The 26,161-nt window shown below is 37.8% G+C and overlaps 1 protein-coding gene across 1 annotated transcript in view; it reads right to left on the bottom strand.

Moving 5' to 3' along the window:
- The window catches only part of DLGAP2 (DLG associated protein 2), a 370,745-nt gene extending 344,888 nt beyond the window's left edge, over positions 1 to 25,857 (bottom strand). The window contains exon 1 of the mRNA XM_058835087.1: positions 25,806 to 25,857. The gene's annotated coding sequence lies outside the window, so the exon portion shown is untranslated. The remainder of the gene's footprint in view (positions 1 to 25,805) is intronic.
- Between the last annotated feature and the right edge of the window lie 304 nt (positions 25,858 to 26,161).

The raw sequence follows: 26,161 nt of genomic DNA, 5'->3' as shown, positions 1-26,161 counted from the left end.
CCTAAAAAATAGGGTCAATTTCAAACAAGTATTATTTAAAGGAAATCACATGCACTATACTATATGAAAGATCACACAAGGCAATTGCAACTGATATTCTGGGTTCATAATCAACAGAATTACTGATATTTTTATGTCTTTAAGTCTGCAATTCTACTCATATTTGACTCTGACTAAAAATGCATATCAAAATTTCAGACTGACTTTTCTGAAGTCAAAATGTGCCATGAAAGCAATATTTAAGTTTAGAGAAGAAAAAAAAATAATAAAAAAAAAGGAAGCACTTAAGACCCTGTTTTAAAAATATCATTGAAAACTGGTAATTCAGTGGTTCTGAATTAAAGAGAAAAAAATACCATAAGAAAAATCTTTTCAGTCTGCTTTAGTTCTGTGAAATGACTAGTCCAGCTGTCAGGAGCTATGACAAGTCTGGGATCCTCAGGTCCCAGACAGGAGGATTGCACTAGTACTCCAGCATAAAAGCTCTTTCAGAAACCATATTTGATGTTCCTTGTCTGTTCTGTGCCAGGAGCGTGTCAAAATACAGATGAATTGTGGTTTAAGACTGGGGTTAAAATCTGTCCTCAAACATATGACTGCAGTTTGTTGCTCAGTTGAAAGGTTGACTTATTTTCTAGTTCCCAATTTTCTTTTCTTTCAGAGCAGGTATTTTATTTAGAGCCATATTGGCTGGGTGAAAAGGACAGGGCATAAACTACTTGGTATAAAATCTCTGACAAGGTACTTGGGAGAGTGGCAGAATGTACAAAACAACAGCAAAGTCAAGCTATAAGCAGCAGAAGAGATTGAAGCGTGAGCAACCACCACCATGAGCAACCTGGCCTTTTCCCAAGCTGCCAGGAGAAATGAACTTCAGTAAAAACTAAATTCCCTTTTCAAGAGAAGGCAACTGTTGGTTCAGGCAATTCCCACCAGGTCTATTATTATTTACAATGGAGGCAGACATCACTCTTGGCTCTTGCTCAAAGAGAACAGGGAGAGGGGGAGAGTTCCAACAACTTTCAGAAGAGAAGAGGCGTAACTCTTCACAGCACATTCTTGGGTGCAATGAGAAGGGACTTCATTGCTAATTATGGCTTATTAGTGCTATTGCATTTTAAGTTATCACAGAAGGGGTTCAGGTTAGAAAGTACATTATCATTTTTTAAATCTTCTGACTTACCTTTCCCTGAAGAGACTGAAGTCCTTTTGCCTATACCACAAATGAAAATTACCTTTCTCTAGCCCAGTGGTGTTAACCTGCTTCTGCAGGCTTAGAAAAGACACCCCAGTCTCTGATAAGAGGTCTGCCCTACCGTCTGACTGAGAAATTTCAAGCAAAAAGTCTACCCTCGCACCAGCTGCCCCCATCATGTCCTGTGATAGGTACAAGAGACACAGCAGAACAAGATCTGGGCACGTGAGAGGGTCACAGAGCTGGCATAAGCTGCATGGGAATCACATCCATAATAATTCAAGTCAGCCCTTCAGCTCTTCTAACTTCTGCAAGGGTCAGGCTGGACCCTTGCTCCCTCCTCAGCCTTGTGTGCCCATGAACATGAGGTAAGGTAGTGAGATGGCACCAGCTGAGGGCTTCTGATGCTTGGAACATGTCATAGCCTTACTCCAACAAAAACAAAGCACACTATGCTAAATATCGCTTTACCTCACCATATGCTCTTGCCAGGCGGGGGGTTTGGACCTGTTTGAATGTGGTTGTGTAATTATGACTGAACTCATTCTGAGACAGAGGAAGTTTGAAGAGGTGACTCCTCCCTCTCCCTTGAGCTTGGGATAGTGGAGAATACCCATGGCAGAGGCAGCTTTTTCTCTTTAAGTCTCTCCTCATCTTCAGATTTTGAGGAAAAATAAGAATCTACCAATATTTCTGGTGTAACTGAATTTTCATGACTGTATTTACCAGATGGTTTTCAATTCTGGGAGGAGAAGGGATGGAAATAAAAGAAAGGATAAGTAAAAAGAGAGGAACAAGAGAGACCATAGAAGCTAGCTTAAATGCTTGAGTCATAATATTTCTGTGATTGTTTCCATTGCCCAGATTCCAGTGGCATTATAACTTGCAATCAAGTCTGCAAATCACTGTCTTGGAGTAAGACACTCCTGGACAGAACAGATGGAGAGGAGAAGCAGGTAAGAGCAAGACATTTACAATTACTAAACTAGACAGTGGTTATTAATTTAATCTCGAAAGAGAAAGCATATTTTATTATTCACTCCGTCTAAACTCTATTCTGTAAGCCTAGTTCTTTTATAAAATGAAGACTGCATTACTGAAACACAAAATGAATATAAATAACATTTACATTCAACTAATAGTTCCTATATCACAAAGTTTAAGAATGCCAAGGAGATAAATCCAAACAAACCTAATTTCACATTTCATGTTAGGGAGACTCAGGAATATTAAAGCATGACAATATAATAGTGGAAAGGAAAATATTAAAAAAAAAGAGATCCCTGCATCATGTTTGGTTTTATTTTATTCTCTGCGAGGTACACATTGTAATTAATTGTGTAGGCTATATACTAAGCATGAACATTTAATCATGGAAATCACTGTCAGTTAATTGATTACTGTCAAGAATCTGATGATCACAAAACTTGTTTCTTCTTGATCCACCTTATATTGAAAAACTGAAAAAAAATGAAAACTGAATATTAATGCACAACAAAAATAGTACTCTTTGCATGCAAAACTTATGTGTTTCACTGAAGACACCCCCACTTCCTCCTACCAAACAGCTGTGTACAATAGTATATTCCAAAAAATTTTCTTTAATGCTAGAGCACCAAAGAATAGCTGAGGTAAAAGGAAGTCTTTTTGTCAAATGCCTTGTTTAGTAAAGACACTTGTATGTATTTTTATTTTATTTACAAATTTAAAAGCTGCTATCATATTACATAAGTTCTTCCAGGCCAGAATTATTTTACAATTAAGCTATCATCTGAATGAATCTTTAAAGAATTTATGGCACTTTCTACTCCATCTATTGGTGAAATATATAGAAGCAACAAAAGAGGTCTGACTAGGAAATTATGCATTATGGATACACATACAAACCCGTTACTAATCAACTATTCATGAGTACAGCCAGAGCAGAAACACATTGAGAAGTGAACTTTCAGCCCAAAATAGGAATAGTAAATCTCCAAACACATATATAAGTTAAGAACAATATCTAAAAGTATTTATTTTTTTGGTAGTTGGTGCATCAAATAAAGTATGTAGTATCTTGCTATGTGCAAAGACATGGTCTGAAATGCAAGGCTTCTGACAGTTCTGTTAAAGGGAAAACTTACCTGATGGTGATTTATCTCTTGTCTCAATGTCCTAAGTTTAAACCCACAAGCTCATGCTAATGCTTTGATCCATTTAAGCAGGGAATTTCTAAAAGAAATTCACCAAATCAGGGTAATTTCAGTGCTACAATGGGTGGTTCTGGGATGATTTTTATTCCAGGACAGGTTTTTCATACAGCATAAATTGCAACTGCTTAGTGGTGTACTGAACCACAAGACCCTCCTGGCTGGAAGGACCTGCAATTACCAGGCATGCAGAGCCAGCACCAATTTTCTTTCATACTGTAGGAAGTTAATGTACGATGACCAAGTGGTGTTCTCAGAAGTTTGATCCATTTTTAATAATAAAGTATTCTTTGTGATCAATAGCTTCCTTTAGATTGTGCACTGGGCTTTCTCTTGGCTTATTTTCCTTGTTATGCAGTGTCCTGAGTGTGTGCATACTGCTTACCCATCTAGCACCAACTTTAAGAGTTAAATCAGCTTCCTTAGGAAATGACAGAAGCCATTTCCTAACTGAAGAACAGTGGAGCTGTGGCTAACAGCCCTGAATGAAATGGCATTACACTGGAGTCTAAGATACAAAATAATCATCATAGAACTAAAGAAAAAAAATTGGATTTTTCAATTTCTGATTTAAAAAAGGATGTGGTTCCAAAGTTCAAGGAAAAGGTGGCTGAAAGCTCTACAGTAATTGCTAAAGCCCTTGCATCATTGAGCAGTGGCAGAATTGAGTAACTTCCCCTTGGATCACTACAGTGAACTCATTGTACTTCAGCAAGGGGTTCATGAAGACCCAAACTTCTCCATTCGGCAGCAGTCAAGCTCTTCTGTCAAGCACTGTCGGAGATGACACAGAAGGTAGGTCAGGTTGGGGCTTGCACCTGACATTAACACACTGCAAAGGGAAAAGGCAGAGATGAGAAAAGAATAGAGGGAATTTATCATGTATTATTTAAAAAAAAAAAAGAATCAACATGCTTCCCATGGACTGGATGTAAATGGAACAATATGCTCTGTTGTTAGCCAGCAAGCAGATAAAGTTGCATGGCATGCAAGAAAGAAGAGCCTGTTGGAGATAACTTTTCACCTGACAATTGCACAGACAAGTGGAAAATCTCATATGAGAGCTACTCCTAAAAGGAAGCTGTGGGTTCCTCCACAAAGATTTCCCACATACTGGTGTTTCCCAGGGCTCAGTGTTGGGGCCATTGATGCTTCCTCAGCCAGTTTGCAGATCACCCCAAGATGGCTGGGAGTATTGATCTGCTGGAGAGTAAGAAAGCTCTGCAGAGAGTCCTGGACAGGCTGGATCAAAGGCCTGAGGCCACTTTTATCAGGTTCAACAATACCAAGTGTCAGGTTCTGCCCTGGGATCACAGTGAACCCCTGCAGTGCTGCAGGGCGGGGACAGAGTGCCTGAAAAGCTGCCCAGTGGAAAAGGACATGGGAGTGCTGGTTGAAAGCAGCTGAACATGAGTCAGTGTGTGCCCACATGGCCAAGGCAGCCACAGCATCCTGGCCTGTGTCAGCAATAGTGTGCCCAGCAGGGCAGGGATTGTCTCCTGTACTCAGCACTGGTGAGGCTGCATCTCAAAGCCTATGTCTAGCTTTGGGTCCTTCTGTACAAGAAAGGCATTGAGGGGCTGAAGCAAGTCCAGAAAAGGGCAATGGAGCCAGTGAAGGGTTGGGAGCAAAAGTCTGATGAGGAGCAGCTGAGGAAGTTGGGATCATTCAGTCTGGAAAAGAGGAGGTTCAAAGGAGACCTCATTGCCCTCTACAGCTGCCAGAAAGAAGGGTGTACTGAGGGGGGGGTCAGTCTCTTCTCCCAGGTAACAAGCAGTAGGATGAGAGGAAATGGCCTGAAGTTGCAGCAGAGAAGGTTTATATTGGATATTAGGAAAAAAAATTCACCAAAAGGGTTGTCAAAAATTGAAACAGGCTATTCAGAGAAGTGGTGAAGTCACTGTCCCCAAAGATATTTAAAAGATGTGTAGGTGTGGTGCACAGGGTCGTGGTTTAGTTGTGGACTTGGCAGCACTGGGTTAATGATCGGTCTTGATTAGAGCTTACAGCTTTTTCAATTGAAATGATTCTGTGATTCTTTTTCATAAGGGAAGCATTGCTTGAACTTGTAGGCATGAAAAATAATTTCTCCTTATTTTAGAATTAAGGTTTCCAAACATGCTCATCAAATATCACTGAGGTACACCTTTTTTTTCTTTCAGGAAGAAGAGACAGAATAGATGTTTTTAGGCAAAATATCTACATTACTGGCCTCTGGTAGGAGTGGTGGGAGAAACTGAACTACAGCTAAACATCAAATTCCCAGTCACTAATGTTCAGTTTAAAACCTGATTTTCCAGGTGCTGAGTTCAATCAGTTATGTATAATTTTCTGATGATGGATGTTCACTTTACCTGAGTATAGCCATGTTAATCAAAATATCACTGTACCTTTGCTCTCCACGGGGGTCCTACTTTGCAATGGGACACATTTTAATAAAGAAGAATCTTTTCTTCTGCACCACTGATACCCATCCAGACCCCCTTGCAGAGGTTTCCTCCAGCGCAGCTGCATACATTTGGGTGCAAAGGGGTAAAGTAGTTACAGATCTAATATGACTGAAAGTAAAACTGCAGCCTCTCTTGCTCACATGCTCCCCTCTTTTTTTTTTAACTTCAACTTTCAGAGTACTGTGAACACTGGAATTAATAATGTTTGCTGCCTCTGCTTTTTTCCTTTTTTATAAAACCATGCTGTAATAAAATTGAGACTTCTCCAGAAGTCTCCACAAAAATCAGATTATGAGACATACTTACAATAATTGAAAATATTAAAGTAAGTCTATTAAAATGCCTTTTACCTCAGTCTTCAAGTTTTCACTGAAAGAAATTTGCATTTGCTATTTTCCTTACATGGCTTTTAGTCATATATCCAACAGGACAGATTAAAGTTTAATTATTTCCATTCACCTTGCAATGTTCAAAATGAAGTTGCTGTCATGAAGAATGTGTATGGAACCTTAATTGAAATAACAATAATAAAGTATTTTTTTTCTACTGCCATGTAGCAGAAAATTAATACTATGGAACACAATAAAAAGTTTCTTACTAACATTTAATTGGAAGATTTTATACATTTGACAAAAATTTGAGAAAATTATTTGCTGTTTGTATCTTAATTAAAAATAATAACCTAATTTAATTTCTTTGAATTGTAATTACATTTATGCAAACTGAAAACAAGAGGAAACAGTTCATACACTAAAAAGCTAAAATGTTGTATGCGGTCCTTTCTGCACACAAAATTATCTTTCTGTTACTCTATAGCTTTGTAATTGAGGTCAAAAATACTGGTCATAGGTGATCTTGGAGGTATTCCACACTGTCCTTCATGTCAGAAAGAGTACCACAGAGCTGCTCAGTGAGCACACCAAACCAGATCAGCTAGCCCAGATGTCACTAGTGAGATGACATGGTCATAATCTTCCCTTCTACAGAAACAAATTTATGAGTGGAAAAAATACTGCCTTCTGAGTTCCTCCAAATTTTCTGTTTATATGCCATTTATATGCCATTCTGTTTATATTGTCATTTTCCCTAAAGCACAGAGACAGCTACCTATAACCCCACTATAGAATGTGTATTCCTGTTTTAATTAGGTTCATTTGGCAGAAGTTGAGAACAAGCTGGCAGAATTTGGCCTCTCTGGAGGACACACAACAGCAGCCATGGGACACCCATGCCTTGGCAGGACAGCAGCAGGATCTAACCTGGCCCATTCCCAGTACTGCTAGATCATCCTCAGCTATTCTCATGGATGCTGCCAGTGCATTAGTACTGTGTCTTATTAACATTTAAGTAAAATTCTCCTGGGAGAATTGTAAGACACCGTACATATTTTTCATCAGAATACAAGATGTGCGTGATTCAGTATTCGTGCCCTTTTCAAATCACAATTTCCCACCAGCCCCAGCAGAGGCACTATCACTGTGCCAAGATGCAAAGAACAAAAAAAGTGGTGGACTAAAGAAAATGGTCAAAGATCAGTACAGAAAATACAGCTTGAAAAAAGTTAGCAATTGAAAAAGACCTTTAGAGCCTCTAATCTACATACAGTAGGTCACTGTCAGCTTTGTTTGCCTTTTTAAACATGAAGTACAAAGACTGCTTTGTAAATCTGAAGACATCAGATGTGTGTAAGACCACTGAGAAGGAAAAAGAATTCTGGGCATATGAGCTTCTTGGTCATATATAAAGAATTTTCTTGAGAGACTCAAATGCCCATATATGAGAAAAGCCTTCTATTATTATTATTACGAGGTGTGTATAAGATTGCCAAGAGGTTGTGACCTGTTCTTCCAGGAACTAAATTTTCTACACAGATATACAACTTCTTAAACAGCCTTTCTAGTGCAAAGTGAATGTGAAGGCAAAAATATATATAATTTACTTCCTTGACCCAAACATTTGAAGCCTTACTTTGCTTTGGTTGGCTCAGATTACTATTTAGAAATGTTTATTTAAAAAAAAAAAAATGTCCTCTGTAATAACAGTCAAGACAAGAAACTGGGTTCAAAGTACATTTTGTTTCCAGGGAGCACAAGTATTGAGAGCAATGGGAAGTTCAGAGGTAGAGACTCAAACTTCCTCAGCAAGGAATGAAGCAGGAGTGAGGAGCCTGAGGAAGAGGAGCAGAGAGGAAGTAAATAGCACCAAAATGAAGACAGGTCGGAAATGAGAAAGAAAGGATAAACCTGATCATCATCAGGAATTTAGGATACTCAGCATTATTCTTCTACTTTCAAAGCAAGAACCTCTGAATCCAGCTCATAGACAGACCTGTTGTTTTTATTCAGACCAGGCCCACAGGCTATTCACGAACTTCCAGAATATATCCCTTTTCTGTACACATCACTTGTCTGTGGCACATAAACACCAGCAAACAAAATTCACCAAGGAACATTTGCTTACTGTGAGGGTAACGTGCACAGCCTGTCTATGCAATTCTCTGGACAACTCTCTTTCCTCTAAAATAAGACAAGAAGTTGTTGGTAGGTTCTGTCCTCAGCCTCAGCCACCACTTGTCCTTGTCTAAGAATTGCCTGAGACAAAGACAGTTTTGGCCCCAAGCAAAAACTGCAATGGAAAAAACCCTCTGTTAACAATTCAACAACATGGAAAACATTAAAGTCTGTGGATTGGAAAATAACAGTATCTCTGGATCTGTGGATGATATTAAGATGTTTGCACTCCATGATTTTGTTTGCTAGTACAGAAGCAGCCTAGGTCCTACAGCCTGATTAAAAACATACCTGTAATTTCTAATTTAAAAGGGGGGAAAAAAAAAGGACAGTAGAAAAGGAAATGGGAAAGTAAGAAAAAGAAGGAGAAAAGAAGAGCTCAGAGAAGCAACCTGAAAAACCAACATAAAATCTGTGTAAAAAATGCACTAGGCAGTGAAACCTGTGCGGACTCTTAGATGAAGAGCTCATCTCAAACTGCTGTGAGGGACACAAATATCTGGCTACTGGCCCTGTAAAAACAAAAATCCTGAAGTTCTGCAATTCTGGGCCAAACAAAATACTTCTTTCAGTATAAATCATATTGTTATTCAGACTTAAATCTGAGAGACATGACATGAAGAGATAAATCAGCTTCGGATCTATTGAGTAATGTCTGAAAAAAAAAAAGTTATCTGTTTACTTTGAATAGATCTCTGTCAACACCTAACACTGCAGATCTCTGAACACTGGAAGCTGGGACCTCATGCAGTATTGCTGAGAGGCAGCTCTGCACCCCAACATTTGACCACTGGTTCCTGTGGCTTTACAGTGGGACTTGTAGCTGCCCAAACTAGGAATTAATACACATTAAAAGTGAGTTTTATTCTGGATTGGTTTTTTGCTCCCCTCTTCTATGTGCTTGCACAGATGTTTCCATGACCTTAACAGTGGGGGAATATAGGATCATCAGCCCAGCTCAGAACTGTCTCTTCCTATGTCAGCATTGACATGGATCACTTTGGGAGCATGTGGCCAGGCAGCCAATTCTCTCTCTACAGTGCCCTTGTGGAGGCAACTCCAGCAGTGTTAGCCCACGTTTGTGATGCTGTCACCAGTACATTCATAAAAATATTAATAAGAGTAACCAGAAAGTTTCAGAAAACCTTTGGGAGATACCACAATACAAAGAAAAACAATTCTTCAATCTCTCTCTTGCTAAATTGCTCACTTTTGGATTCTAATATCACTGCTGCAATAAGATATTATCACAGACCAGAATTAGTACTATGGGAGACTTGGTTACAACTGAACATGAGTAATTCAAAATACATTCATACATTTCAGATTACCCCCCAAAAAGGGGATTGCAACCCCAAATTGCTTTCCTCTTGCCCCACTCAGCATACATATAGAGATAGCTTGGTTTTGGTGAGGTTTGGCCCTATTCTCCAAAAGTGCAGTTTCTTACTTCTTGTAGTGCTTCTGCAGCACAGCTCACAGCTAATTACTACACCATCAGTTTCCAAAATGTTCCCTATCCATCTTAACCATTCTTTTCACCAGCTATTGTCAGGAGCTTTACATATTTGAGAGCATAATCTTCCTTTGCTTACTATTTGTTTTTATTATTATTGTACCATTATAATCTCATTATAGCTTTTTCCAGTTTCAATTATTGTATTTATTTTTTTTTCTGAGTCACTGTAATTGCTTTTAGTTTTTAATAATGTTTAAAATTTTCACTCTCCAAAGCACACGTTATTATTCCCATTATAAAATCCAGCTAAAAGGTTGTCAATAGTCTTAGTTTGCACTAGTCTTGGATTGATGTTTTGGCCATGCATGATACAACAACCCTGCCTTGCCAATGCCTCCAGCCTACAAAGGTAGATTCACTTTTAAACAACAGGCTCATCAGAATATTAGAACTCATAGGAAAACTGGTCTTCGTATTTGAGTGGAAGAGAACCGTCTTACAAAATCCTTAAAGCCTAGGAACATTACAAAGTTATTCTCCAGTCCATCCAGCTGTGGGAATTACCGGTTTTCTACTCTGGGTGTGATTTGTAAAACTACAATTTTTTTGACAAGACTCTGAACTTCTGTGACAGAATGACTATTAAGCTTACAAAACATAATCACTTCAATGAAGTGTAATGAAGTAATCCACCTCTGACAGAAAATAAGAAGACATTCTCCTAATTTCCTAATTATTTCTCCCAAATGTGAGATTAAGTGTATATCCACCAATCATGCACACATTCAAAGAAATTAAGTAAATAAGATCTGAAAATCAATCCTGAAATGTTTTCCTGCACAGAAATCCTGTAATCTCTCAAGAACCCACTCAAAACAGTACAGCTTTATATGGTTGCATGACTTGTCCATGAGAAATGTTTGCAGAAATGTTGATTCAAATTCTAATGATGCAATTTAAAAGTTACCATAGATATCTTTTTATCACATCACATTAAATTAATTTACATGTTACTGATTTGCCAGGATGGATTTTTCCTAGAAATAGAACTAAATGCAATGATACTGTAATACTTCTAAGAAATGAGTACTTCCCTTTCTCAAATAGCTTTGGACCTGAATTTATCAACAACTTGGCAACAACCTGAGCCCTTTATCTACAAACATTATCTAAATATGTGCACACAACCCACTGTAACAGTGACAGAACTTTCATCTGCAACAGGAAAAATACTGCATTCTGCTCAGGAAACACTTTGCAATGCTTTTGAGAAACGTGTCTCAGCATTTAGTCCCATGCAAATCACATTCATCATACCATAAGCATGTAATATTTGCATACTTTTAAAATTTGATTGAATTCAGCAGTTAGGACATAGTACATGCATTTACTTGCGTACAAAATTAGATTAGGAAACATTTTGAATATTTTGTGATGTAGGATCACTGGAAGTGGGCAAAGATGTATCTTGTGGATGGGTGTACTTCTCAGCAAGGCACAGCTTGACAATCCTGTTAATCCTCATTGCACTTCTTGCTCATTCAGAATTGATGCTATGAAATTGCTCTTCAGCTTGTTCATCTGCATAACAAGTGATCTCTGATCACTTCAGAGCCAGAAAGATCCATCCATGATAACATCAAGATGAAAGTTAAAAGCTCTGATGTTACAGACAGCTGGGAATAAGATAGTAATTTAACTGTAATCTTCAGAAGAATATGCAAGCTACATTGTACAGGTAACAGGATGTGGTGAAGAATATATTTTTATATATTTCAGCCTGCTCCTGGAGCCCTTAATTGCCAAAAAAGCAACTTCCATACGGTTCATTGTTTCCCAAAGACCTAGAAAAGATCATGAAATCTTCTAGTTTAGTCACCATTTCTCCATAGACATCTACATTTTACACAAAAATTCCAGTCAACTTGGTTGTCTAAATCATGACCTTTTAAAGAGGCACATATTTGGTGTATGCTGTGGTAGTCAAGAATTCTTGCATATATTACGTTCTCCAAAAAGACAAAATAACTGTAAAATTATTTAATTAAGCTACATGCAAAATTAGTTAGTAGTTCCATAAGAAATTGTGTGTATAGGCAGATTAAGTTATAAGTTAACAGTTACCATCCATTAGGAAGATATTAAATGTGACAATGCAAAACATGCTTATGAAGAGACAGAGACATACACAACTCTACCAGAGATCCTACATTATGGACAACCTTTATAATCATCTATGAATTTAGAGGAGTACCAGTTCAGAATACCTGGAAAGGAAAAATGTTTCTCAAAAACAGATCCCTGACAACAGCAATCAATTGTGTTAGAGAGGACATGCTGTTTGTGGGAATCTGGAAACTCAGTCTAAATAGCAACAACACTCTGCTGTGACTGCCCTGCCTTCACCTTGGCTGGCCACAGTGAGACAGTGAATGTAAAAGAATGGAATGAAAATTCCAACTTAAACTTTATCACCTATCCAGAAAATAAAAAAGAAAAAGAACCTCAAATCAATACACAACAGCAACAACAACAAAAAAAGAGAACCCATATCTTCATTTCTGCTGAAAAATTAGCTGACTCTTGGCACTATACACATGACTTCAGATAAAGTTCAAAAATGAATGTGCTGTGCATGCATGTCCAATACCAGGAGGAAGAAGAGGGAAATGACAAACCAAAATATTTTTTACTGCAAGATAAACCTCCTAGGTTCTCCTAGAATGCTCAGTGTTAAGCCAACATCAGATTTCTTGAATGGGGAAAGAAATATTTATGGTGCAGTATTTATACCTCAGTCAAAAGCTCCAACAGGAAGGCAACGAAATTCAAGTTAAATAACGACACAGTTTTGTAGGAAGCCATATGTCTTCGATAATGCCAAACAAAGATGCCAGTAACAGTTAAAGATGCTCTGAATTTTACAGCCAAGCATTACACAACATCAAAAAGCTAAGAATGTGCTAGGCCAAAAGACTACATTAATCAAGAGGAAGTATAGTGAATAGAAACTTGTTTCTTGTATGATTAAAAAAAAAAAAAAAGACAGAAAAAGGAATTCACATAAGTTATAAAGAACAAAATTAAAAGATAAAATAAATGTAGCAAAACTTGAGAGACAATAACAAACAAATCCTACAAGGAACTGAAAAATATTGGGCATGAGAATCTGCAAAATATCTAACAAACTGATAAAGCTGTCAATTTTTTTAAAAAAATTAAAATACCAACAATAAAGAAGATTTGAGTTATTTGCTATGCTGAGTTGTGAAATGTCCTAAGCAAAAGGAAAACACAGAACATCAGTGAATATATCTCTGATCTGTGACTGAATTACAACTAAAAGAAATCACAGTGATGAAATGGCATAGGATATCTTCCACAAGGGCTTAAACAATGCAGTTTCAAAAGAAGAAAGATGACCACAACCTCCTCACATAAATTACTGGAGTAAAGAAGTCGGAGACCAGCTCTAGCAGAAAACAGAGAATGCAGCCCAGCAGCCCAGCAGTTATCACTTGCAATGGTTTCCAACAGAGCAATATCGTCACATCTACAAGGTTGACATTTTGAAGATGTCAACCTTAACACCAAAATCTGCCTTCCAATATTAAGGTGAATCTCGTGACAATTGAAAGGACAGGCCATCAAATCTATCTCATAGTTTACCCCTCCTTGAATTTTAATTCAAATAACAAGTACAACCAAAATCAAAAAGACATAGATTAATCAAATGGTTTGGGTTGGAAGGGATCTTCAAAAATCATCTAGTCTAAATCCCCTCTGCCATGGGCAGGAATATCTTTCACTAGATCAAGTTGTTCAAAGCCCTATCCAGCATAATTTTGAACACTTCCAATGACAGGTCATCCACCACTATTTTCTTCCAGTGCCTCACCACTGTCACTGTAAACAAATTATTCCTTATTTCCAGTCCAAAACTACCATCTTTCAGTTTAAAACCAATACCAATTCACTATAGTTCTTGGTAAAAAGTGTTTCTGTCTTTCTATAAGCCCCCTTTATAAGCTGAATGGTTTATGGTGCAATCTAACTTTTTTCAAGTAAACACTAGAAATGAAAACACAATCATAATGAAGGCTTATGGCCTGCCCCACGTGAAAAAAAAGAATGGCAAAATAAAATACTATTAGTCCTTCAAAAAATCTCTGCCTATGCAGACTGATGTGCCTTCATTTGCATCTTGAGTTAATAGTTATGAAACAGCACAGGAGGCACCCTCATGGAGCCAGTCTCACTGAAGCAGTAAAAAGTATCTCAAGGGCCTCTGTCCAACCTTATGCCCTGCCTAAAGAGGCTTTCTTTTGGATGATACCAAGACCCTTTTGTTTGTACACAAAGGTATGTACACATACCTTAAGCACCATCCAACAGCCTACTTCTTACTGAATATCAAAGTAATTCTATGTCTTTGAGGAGCACCATTCATCACCATTGTAACCCAGAATCCAGATTATCTCAGTCCCTGTCGCAGTAACAGTACTCGTAATACTGCTAAAGAATCTGAAAAGGAAAACCTACAAAATGGGGTTTTGATGTCTACCATTGCCACAAGTACATCAAGGCTTGGAGTGATGATTTGCATTTCTCTAGATCTTTCCTTATTAGCACACTGATTCCCATTACATAGCAGGTCTTCAATGAAACAAGTACCATGAGCTTTTCATAGAATTGAAAAAGTATTTTGCTAATGCTACAGCAGTTTTTTAAGTTCCTAAATTGTATTCAACATTACAAACTGGAGCAAAGGTGACTGCCTCATTGCCATCCTGCAGCCTGGGGGAAGAGTTCAGAGTAAATCCAGTCTCTTCAGAGACCAAAAACCAAGCAGGCTTCTCCATTCCTAACCTTGGCTATTTGAGCTTTGACTTTTCACTCCCCATAAGCCATTCAAGAAGTATAACATAGGCATAGGATTTATTGACTCATTTGAACAATTTATTCAGTTTTAATCTTTGAAAACCTCCTTACCCTTTTCAGCATGGTTAGTCACCTTGAAACTGGTATCACAGAAGGAGGGCTCTAAAACAGAAGGTAAGATCAGAAATCAAGCAGGGACTTTATTGTACCATCAGTATGAAGTTTGCCACTTCAACTCAAGCTCCCTGGATTGGCACATGTCTTCAAGGCACACAGTCCTCAGCACTGCAGGGGATGCACTGCCTGCTTCTGCCCGCAACCTGCCAGTCCTCCCAGCCAGAGCAGGGGGGAGGAGGAGGTCCATCTCCTCACTGTGTCTGTGTTTGGAACTCTAGAAGAGTTCTCTCCACAGAGAACCTTTTGCTGAGTAAAATACTTCAAGACTGCAATTGGGCATGGCTCAGGAAGATGACACTCCACTTTGTGAGGTGTAACTTATTCCACAAAAGGCTAAGTTTAATTCTTAGACAGCAGGCTGTACCTTTCCAGCTATGCCCCAAAAGACCATCCCACATAAACATGTTCAAAAGAATCAAAGGCAAAAGAAGCTTTTAGTTTCTGCATTAGTTAGCAACAAGTGTACTTCTACACTTTCAGATTTTCCTATTTATGAAGCACTTCATATAAGCACTCACTACTCTCCTCTGAGCTAAGCAAATATTAGCAACCGCAACCACTGGCACATACCAACTCACCACTGTGTTAGGAAAATGATTTAAGAGCAAGTAAAAGCCCTCAAAGCTAGAAGATAAGTCTTCAGTGAAAATTAAATAGATATTTTACTGTTTGAATGGTTAAATGAACAATACCTGTCACCAGACAAATTTGGACAGATATTAATAAAATGAATGTCCTGCTAAAGGGGAGGCTTATAATACAGTGCATTTGTTTACTGTGTCTTATCAGTATTACAGTTTCCATAGAAACAGGAGAGAGAAAATTTTAGCACTGGGCAACAAATTCTAATAATCTTTGGTAAAGAATCATTATATATATTTAGTGCAAATACATCACATAAGAAAGATTTACACTCAGGTATATGAAGCATTGATCACTAGTCCTAATGGACAGGTGTTCATGGCTGTAGATGATTTTTGTAGAAAATGTAGATGTAGAAGTCTTTATGTAAATGTAGAAGATGTAGAAGTCTTTATGGTAAGGAAAGAAAAGACACATCTGTAACACATGGTATTAACAGTCCATGCCATGATGATCCTTCCTCTTCAGCTTTTCAGTTCTGTATTGCTTCCTCCAACTGCCCTCCAAATTAGAAGGGGAGCAGAAAAATATTGAAGCATTTTCAATACATACATGCCTTTCCCCGAAGCTTGTCTTATCCCTTACATTTATAATCACCTGCAGCTTAACCATGATGTAATTTCTTATGCCTTGTGGGCTGATTTCTGTGAGTCACAATTTCCAAATATATTTGTGAAGGTGGTTCATGAATTAAACTTCTGTCAACTGAAGCCTCCAGCATTGTTCTGCCCATGTTCAGTATGGAGGCTCATGGCTCACAAGTTTTAATGGTACAGTACAGAGGATCAGTCCTTGGTTTATAAAGGACATTCAAGAAGCCATTACATAAGGTAAGAAAAACCGCAAATGCCCCCATGGCTTTTTGTCATCCCATCGTTATTCTTTGGTAAGTTTAGGTTTCCTATATATACCACTGAAAATCTGCAGATGATTCATCCCCAAGATTTGCTGTCAAATGAGCACAGTTGTGAGTTATGCATCTCATAGTTTCCCTGGTACTGTATTCTTACCCTCACTTCTTCCTGGATTTTAAGCTGTGTCCAGATAAGACCTGGGGAATTCTGGGACAGCAGCTTTGGCTAACTACATATTCAAACTCTCTCACTTAAGCATTTAACTACCTAAGTCCAACAAACCAACAAATTTTAATAAAATTAATATAACCTAGAATTGACAACATGCATCTAATCTTCTACAATGACTTTCATAGATACACTGAAATACTAGCCTCCTTTATTATGAAGTATCTTCACTTCCTCTGGTCCTTCCCTGCCCCAGTGATCTTTGTCTCAAGAAGGATAAGCTAATGTGTCCATTTTTGCTGTTCCCAAGCTCTTCCCCTGCTTTTCCCTGCCTATCAGCATCACTCCTCTCGGCTGGCAGATTGGGAGAGACTCTCTGGAGGTACAGCTGGTGTCTTAACCAATGCACAGTCATACTGAGACGACTAAACCACATGCATGGAAACATTTGCTACCGTTTAATCTCAAGTGCAGAGGGTGCAGCACTTCCTATGGTAATATATGTCTACAATAAGCACCACTGATGGCCTTGGGGAGCATATGCATTATTGATGCAGAAATGGTTGATATTTCCCATCGTGACAGAAAGGAGACAAGTAGTTAAATTGCTTCCTGTTGCGTATGACTGTAGACATTAGCAGCTGTTATTTATAGCTCCTATAGTATCCCAAAAGGCAGGAGAACCATGTCATACAGCGTTACTACAAATAAAATCATTCTAGCAGAGAAAACCATTTTATACATACAGAATATCACTGTAGAATGGAAAGCATGAACAGCTCAGATGTTTGATAACAAAATGTATGTGTTAGTACTCCCACCCAACCAGTTAATACAAGAAGATTTAAGAAGGACAGGAAAAACTGTACATTATTTAATAAAGTCAGCTAAAAGAAAAAAGGTACATCTGGAAAAAGTCTCCACCAGTACATCAGTGGAAGGTGGATGTCCTTTGCTGGAAAATGCACAACTAGAATGAAAGGGAGCGCTGATGGTTTTAATCATGGAGATGCTTACATACTACATCTCTTTTAAACTGTTATTCTATCCTAGGCAGTTAAATACTAGTCCAAAACATGAGCCAAACTATTCCAAACTAAGAAGCATACCTTAGAGCAGGAAAATTTTGTTCAGGCATCTTATGAAAATAAAAGTTATCTAACACTGTGGGCATCTTAGATGTAGAACCCAATTCCCCATACTTTCCACTTTTCTAGTAAAAAGGGGTGGGAGGAGTGGGAGGCAGGTGAAGAAGCACAAAATAAAGCAAACAAGAGTTTCATAAAACAGATTTCTTTTAAGAAGTTAGCAATGCGAGTTCTAGTGCTTATTTTTTCTAACTTATATGATAAATTCCATTATTCCCACAAACGTGAAAAAAAGTTTTGCTCTTCAAAACCTTGAAGAACTTCCACCAAATTGAAGGATTGTGATACAAATTATGTGAATCTGGAATAAAAGACTGGTGGTCACTTCCAGTGCTGTTTTGATTGCTTACTCCTCTCAGGACTGGGTGTCTTCAAAGCTCAGGAACAGATATCTTTTTAAGATAACAATCTACTTGTACAGATAAATTGCCTTTTAAGGGAAAAAAGTAATATAATTAAAATGTTTTAAAAATGGTTGCAAATAAAACACATCTATTACTTCTACAGTTTTCACAACTGACTTATGTGTGATTATGCATACCAGCCAAGAGGTCTGTTCTTGCTTCAGAGGTGCCTCAATGTAGCTGGAGAGGGAGGACAGAAGTGAGGAATGCAGACACATTTGTGTAGGCACCCCTGAGAGCTTTAAAAGGTAAGGGAATAGATTTTTTTTGGCCCACAGTCAAATTTCTTTAAGGGTAATGAAATATCAGTGTGGTCTACTGAACCCACGTAAAACCAATTAACTCAAGAGTCCTTCAGCACTATAGCTATATTCCTCTGAGATCTATAAGAGTTCCCTGTGCTCCTCGCCATTAACTTAAAGTTGTTCTAGAAAAACATACTAACATTTTTCCTTACTCACTGTATGAGTAGAAATGTCTGTATTTTGATTTCTCTGCTCAATTACACACTCTTTACCTCTACCCACACACTGTCTGTGTTGGCCAAGACATACCTTTTGGCAGTGAACTTCAAAACCATGTTCCTCCGCAAGAGAGTGCCCGTGTACAGTACACTCACACACTCGGAGCCCCTCAGACCATGTGATTTACATACTGCCTGGGCAACCGTTTCATAAATAGATGAAAGCATGAAAAAATAAAAATCCAAAAGCATGGCATATAGAAATCAGTCACTCTACATAGAGCTTTCATTTATCAAGACTTACGTTTTTAACATGGCCAGTTATCAGAGCTGCCTGCAGTTTCTGCGTCTGATGATGCACATTTCTCTCTTCCTTCAGCAGCTGAGCTGTACACACTGGAATGCTTTACAAAACATTTCAGAAGCAAAGGTCAAGTAAGCTTTCTTGAAAGGGATACTGTTTTCTGGAGAGAATTTCCTTCCTACACACTTTTATCTACCAGGACTCTTATGACGTTAGGCAAAGAGACTGCGAACACGCATGCCCACGACTGCCTCTAGAATTAAGCCTCACCAAGACAGAATTCCTTCTTCAGTCCCTGTTTCCCCCACACATATGAGGGTGAGACTGTTGGGAAAGTGCTATTTTTCAGCTAAAAGTTTACACCCAGTCCCAGGAGCACAGGGGTTAGGCAACACTTGCCTTTCAGGGGAGTATTTTATCAATCTTGAAACATTTAACGTGACATCTAAACTATTAGTGAAATATTTTGTTTGTGGTTTTAAGACTACATAATTTCAGCTGAAGCAAAATTGTGAGTTCTCATAACAGTAATAGGAGTGGAAAAACATCTCCCTGGACGAGCTGGTGGTAGTAGAGGACCTGGAACTCCAAAAAGGTCTTTGTACTATGCTTGCAACCAACTAGGAAACCATGCAAAGACTGAAGCACCAGCACTGTGTGCTGTGATCATTCTTTTTACACGACAAGCAGAATGGCACAGAGGTCTGTGCCAGCTGGAGCCTTAAAACATTTTTATGCTCACACATATCCAGAGTCTTCTAGCCTAATTATTTTAAGTGGACTAATACGTGTTAATTAGTTTTATAGCTGTCTTAATACTGAGGTCTGAGGTCCTAGTGGTCTAGAGATAAAAGACTTGGCCCCTTTGAAGTATGAGTCTAGCCCAAACTGCCTACATTTTTGCTCTTGTGGAGACCATATTTTAGTGGATAAAGATCAACAATCCAAGGTATATACAAATCCAATAAGACAAGGCAGTCTTCTGGCTAGTTTGAGATGGAATATGTCTAGTTCCTTATTCTAGATAGACATCTAGCAGTACTAAGTCTGAAATGGGCATCGGGTATTGCCACTCATCATTTCATCAGTTTATTCTTTTACAGTCCAGTTCAGTTCTTCCTTCTTCATCCTCTTCTGGTAATCTCCAACACCTCTACAGAGTCATGGCAACAAGTATTGCTTGTAACAGCCCCAATAATGAGTTCTATTTATTTTTGAATTTGCAGAAGTTGGCATCCTATGCCTATCCAACTAAAAGCAAAACAACCTTGACACCAAGGTAAGAGAACTTCTGGATTAACTAGAAGATTTAGAAAATATTTATTCTTCCTTTATTTTCTCCCCTCTAATTCCCATTTCCATGGAAACTAAGATGGAAAGTACCAGCAGGCAGCCTGCAGCTGAACATCTGAATGAGAATGCTCATGTTTAACTCAGCAAGCAGACAGCAGGTGAAATCTGCAGGAACTGTCTAAAATCTATAGCTACATCTTGAAAGCAAAAGGACAACTTCAGTTTCAGCAACAAACTTCTAAAGAAGATGATATATCATGCCAGTGAATATTCTATGTGGCAGCAGTTGATCTGATTTCCCCTTTGATAAAAGAGGATATGATAGGAAAAAAATTATCACAATGGCACATAACAAGAATTCATCACAATTAATTTAATACTTCAAAATGTTCAGATGGAAGATATTTTGGTAGTGAATATGGTAAAGATATTTTTGTAACAGGACTTTGGCTTCTGAACATTATGTTGTAATTCCTTCTGTGGAATCAAACTGGCTGCTGTACAGTTCATATATACACATTGTCAGCCCAGTCATCTGGATGGCTCTTCTTACAAACATCCATTACATTTCAATAAATATACACACACATATATATATATATATATATATATATAAATTAGCTAGCAGCAACATATTTGCTAGTTATAAAACACCTTGGTTTTGAGCATTAATTCACACTACTTGTATTTTAAAATCTAATAAAGTAACACACTTGTACTTAAAGAAAAAAAAAAAAAGCTATGTTAACTTCTTTGTCCAATTTAATAAATTTTAGTGCAGGAATTCTATTTAGTACCATCTTAGATTTTTCTCCAGTTCAATATTTGATCTTCAAGCAACAGGAAGGATAGCAAACAAGCAAAGGATGAAACATTCCTGTCTTGGGCTGCACTTCACCCAATGAAGAGATTGGTTATTATTAAATTCTTGCTTTTGTATATATAGCAATTACCACTCTCTCAAGAAGATATTACTCATTCTTTGCAGAAAGCAGAACATTGGTCACACTTTTTTCAGTGCAATTTTAGGCAATGCAATGGACAAAAGAGGATGATTATAATGAAGGATTTAACATCTTGCACAAGTTTGATATCAGCACACAAGAGATGGCCTGAAAATGTGTTATGAAGAAACTTGAGACAGCATCAATCTTTTTTTCTTTTATTTTTTTTTAAAAGTGTTGCTCAAAGTTTAAGAGAGTTATTTATCAGAATCAAGTCAGCAAGATAGCTGCAGATGCTCTTTATTGTACCTAGTTCTCCTTCTGGATGAGAGGGGAAATTCAAGATTACAGCGTCAAAGAATGAATCAGCCCAAGAAGCTGCTAGTGACTATTGATTCATTCCTTCCTTTGGGATCTTCAGTGGAGAAAATGAGCCCAAATTTGCAGTCTACTACATACCAAACTCACGACTACAATAGAAAAGAATAGTATAGAAGCTGTTTGCGCAATTTCCTCACTTGATAGAAGACTAATAATTGTGTATCAAGAGCACAACAGAGACAGACAAAACACACAGCTATCAGCATCTCTGCAGCACAAGAATGTCCATTTAACAGCTGTGGCGATGTAAAAATCACACTGAGTGCCTTCTGTTAAGGAGTTCTATTATGTTTTACTTCACCAAGTATATTTGTGCACACCTTAAGGATCATTTATTGTGCTAGATTATGATAAAGGGAGGCCTGGAATAAACAAAAATCAAACTCCAAAGAATTCATTCTTCTATTCTAAGACTGCTTAAACACAGAATACACAAAAGCATAAGATTTCAGACATATTTCCTCTATTTATTTGCATGAAATTTTCTACAGCTAAACAACCCACATGTACTGCCTGAAGAGTTCTATTTCAAGCAAGACTGAAAATAAAAATAAATTTTACAAATACATGCATTTAAATAAAAAGCAACCCACAGCAGTGTACATTGACTTCTTTGTTTCAAATCAGCATTCCTACCCCTCAATTTTTTGTTTTGTTTAGGAATGCCAAAACATATTGCATTTAATGACTGTCTTCATTTTGAGGGTAGAAACCAAGGACACTGCTCATACTGCATGAACAGCTCTCTTATCCATTACCATATCCAAGAACCTTACTATGGGAGGGAGGAAGGACAGCCTTAGTGTCTACCTAAGGTTTACAGAAGTGATTCTCCAGTAATGGAAAAGACTTCTGAACTGGCTGAAGATTTCCCAGTAATGGGGGATGGATTATGGCTGGGAAATGTTTATAAAGGGAATATGAGCTGACTGCATGTAGTGGTACACAGAGGGTGGTGGATGTCCATCAAAAGGGGTGGGTTATTTCTCCCAGCTGGAGCTGAGAGAGGATTATAATTCAAGAAAATAAGCAAGCTGTTCCCCACCAGGTCATTAGTACATTCACACTGTTTCCCCTTACGATCTTGTTACTAACACATGTACAGAGCATGTAGCTGCTTTTCTTCCAATTGACTTTATAACTAATAAGCTAATGCACCCCAGTTGTTGCTGTCTGGTTAGGAGATGGAAAGAAACTGAGCAGGGCCATCAATACAGTTCTTACAGTATGGTTATGGAATACAAGATGAAAGTATAGAATAAAGGTGTCTGGTCTGGGATCTTTTGCTTCTTGAGTAATAGAGTATGTGACAAACACAGTATCTGGATACCAGCTAACATAATAGCAAGCACACATTGTGCCAGTGCATGCTAAATGAACTTTTAATTAAGTAATGAAAATATCATTAATGGAAAGCCACAAATAAATTGACACTTAAGAATTGAAACATCACTCTCTGTTAGCAAAGCTTAATGCAAGCAACCCATTAGCTGTATTCAGTGTTTTATCTAGAGAATTAGATTTTGTAAATGCTTTACATGTTTGAAAATTAATCATTCTTTAACCTCTGAAACACCTAATCTAATAATTAAATATATATCTTCTTCCAAAACTGCATTGCTAAGGGGTGGCTGAATTACCATTTTTATGCTCCCTTTTGAAAGTCTTTGCAGGATATATTTTTATAGCTAAGTTAGAAGCACTGAGAATAACAGTTCATGGTAGAAGTACTTACACACCATCACCACTGGAAGGAGATCCTTGTACCTATTTTTCCATGCATAGTTCTCTTCCCCAGTTTACAAATACAGAAGACCAATACTGACAAAGTGTGGTCACTTCAAACTCCTACACAGCATAGGAAGGGACAGGGAGACATGCAGAGTACAGGCAGTCAGGGACATATTACTTCTCAGGCTAATTGCATATATTCCCCAGGAATCAAACTTAAGTCTGAAGGGCAGCCAGACAAAAGGATGGCCTGGCAGCATTGGCCCCATCATTCCCAAGGGCTCATTTCTTTCCCTGGGCTGCAGCTCCAGGGCTGGTACCATGAAAGAGTCTGGTCACGGGGGCACTCTTGAATGAGGAGCCCAAGAACAGCTGCCTGCATTTGAACTGTTGAATGAAGAAACTGCTACTGCGTCTCTCCCTTTCACTCATCCTACAGCATCTTGTTTTTCCCTAATGGTTTTGTCAGTCTCATTATATGGTTCTTCCCCTCTCTCTTCTCCCATCCCTCCACCTAGCCCATTTCTCCTTATCCTTCTCAATTTATTAGGAACACCCAAGTCTGCACATTGCTCAGTTCCTCCAAATGTGAACAACTGAACACAAACAGACCTACAGCTCACAATCAGGAAATTTTTCTGGGCTCATTTACTGAGAGTGGACCTGGACAAGATTATGTATTACGTATACACTTGAATGCGAATAGTACATTCCCCATTTACACAAATTTACTGAATTTCATAGTTTTAGTTTGGCCTAGTTGATTTAGAGCTAAAGTCTGACAACACAAAGGTTCATTTATCTCTAGCAGATGCAATTGATCAAACTGTAATTCAGTCATTCTCTTACTCAAGAAAGGAGATGAAAAATCCCCCATGTCCTGTCTGAACTCTCCTTCTCTCTGCCAAGTGTTTAAACACTGTAAATGGGGGAAGTGGAGGAAAATGGAACACAAATTTCATTTACTTTGCACCTGCTGGCAACTCCCCACTCACTATATAGTAGGAAAGCATAAGAAAAATACTGCAGCAGTCACACAGACACAATAGAACTTACAGATATTTTCACACATAAGTGTGCTTGAGCTGTACAGCACCTGTTACATAAAAAGCCTGATAGATTTCCTCTTCAAAGAGCTTAGCTAAAAATTTTCTAAACCACATTTTACATTAGCAAGCTCCTCCTTTATTTCTTATGTCCAAATGAGGGCACTACTGAAGGTGACTGAGATTTTAGATAAATAATTTTCTTGACATTGGTTGTAAAGGCATATTATACCCTCTCCAGATAAATGGTCAGCCTTACTGCCCAAAACCGGGCCATCACTTCCTGTAACTCTGGCTTTCATATCTACATTATACACTTCTATATAATTAAAAAGTTTGGTTGTCAGTGAAATCTGGATCAAGTTTCTATATTACAAATAAAAGGAAAAAAGTAATTGGCACAGGATATCAGCAAAGGAGCACACAGACTGGGCTGAGGTCATAACACCAAGTCAAATTTTCAGGAACTCTTGAAATTGTTATGAAGGCTAAATTTGTCTGCAATTTGTTTGCTAATTATAAACTTTTAAATTCTTGCTGGAAGGGGTATGGTATTAACAATCTTACTAGAGTACTTCTATCATGTTCATAGTCTAAAATGAAAATCAGATTTTAAATTTCATTTGAACATTAGCAGTCAACTACAAATCCCACTACAGCTGAACACAGTTGTCAAGTTCTCTCTGTAATTAGCTTTAGTGCAAACTGTGCCTGAAATACAGGTAACAGGGAGCCAAGGAGCAAACTGGTCTATTTCAATGGTATCTACTGGGTGAAAGGGGTATGCAGATTTAAGAGATGCCAGCAATCACATATATTCTATTAAGAAGATGTAGGAAAAAAAAGCTATATTTTTCTTCCTACCTATCTAAAATTAGTCAGTCAAATCATACCCAGAGTTGCATATGCAGTCACTTTCACTCAATTTATAGTATTTTTGAAAGGATTTTAAAACTTATTTTAAAATAAAGTGGTTTTTTATGTAATAAAAGAATGGAAAATTAAATCATGGCTTTCTTCTCTTCCAATATCATTCACATCAATTTATTTTTTCTTTCACAAACACATCACTCTAAGTTTCTTCCTGCACAACAATAAGTTACTGATAGTGATACTGCTTCTGTCTACTCCTTTAGTCTACTCCTCTAGTCTGAAAAATAAGCATAGGGCAAGCATTTATCTGCAGAGTTACATGCAACTTAATGCTTAGTACTTCTGTGAATCAACAGGACCAGACTGCAGACTCCAGCATTAAACCCCATTTCTTGACAAAGTAGTAACTTTCTAATTAAAAATGTAGAAATATTCAGAAGTTCATACAAATAACTTTATAAGCGACACCTGACAGCAACCTCTACAATTCTGCCACCTTCAGAATGTTAACAGAATACATAAAATCTTCACATGAAAGCAGATAATTTAAACAAAACATCCAAGTTAACACTCCCTGTAAGATAATTTCAATTATCATAAATAGCAAAAAGACTTCTCTACATAATCCAATTTGTGTTTGTGTTTGTCCAAATCATATTACGATATTAACACATTAAGAAAATAGTTTACCTGTGTTCCTGTCAGGTAAAATACAGCAATGCTTCTGCAGTATGCCAGGCAGAACCTGTGGCAACAAAAAAAAGGTGTTAATGGACATATATTTATATATTTTAAGACCATATGAAGAAAAGTCAGATATTTCTGGAATGCTGCATTTGCTGCATCTGATCACGGTTTGTGCTCTCAAACTGAACTCAAATTAAGTATTATGTGATGTAAAGGTGAATCCTGTTCATCAGGAACTGCAAACAGAGAAGAATCTTGCAAAATGAGCTGCTTACTACTTGCCTGTAAAGTTCACATTCTCCCATTGATTACAATATCAAAAGTTGATTAAAAGAATATAAGACCATAATCAAACATGC

Source organism: Poecile atricapillus, chromosome 3, assembly GCF_030490865.1.
Source record: "Poecile atricapillus isolate bPoeAtr1 chromosome 3, bPoeAtr1.hap1, whole genome shotgun sequence".
NCBI classification, from domain to species: domain Eukaryota; kingdom Metazoa; phylum Chordata; class Aves; order Passeriformes; family Paridae; genus Poecile; species Poecile atricapillus.
Note: the sequence above shows the minus strand (reverse complement) of the source record. Positions and strands in the feature narration are given on the sequence as shown.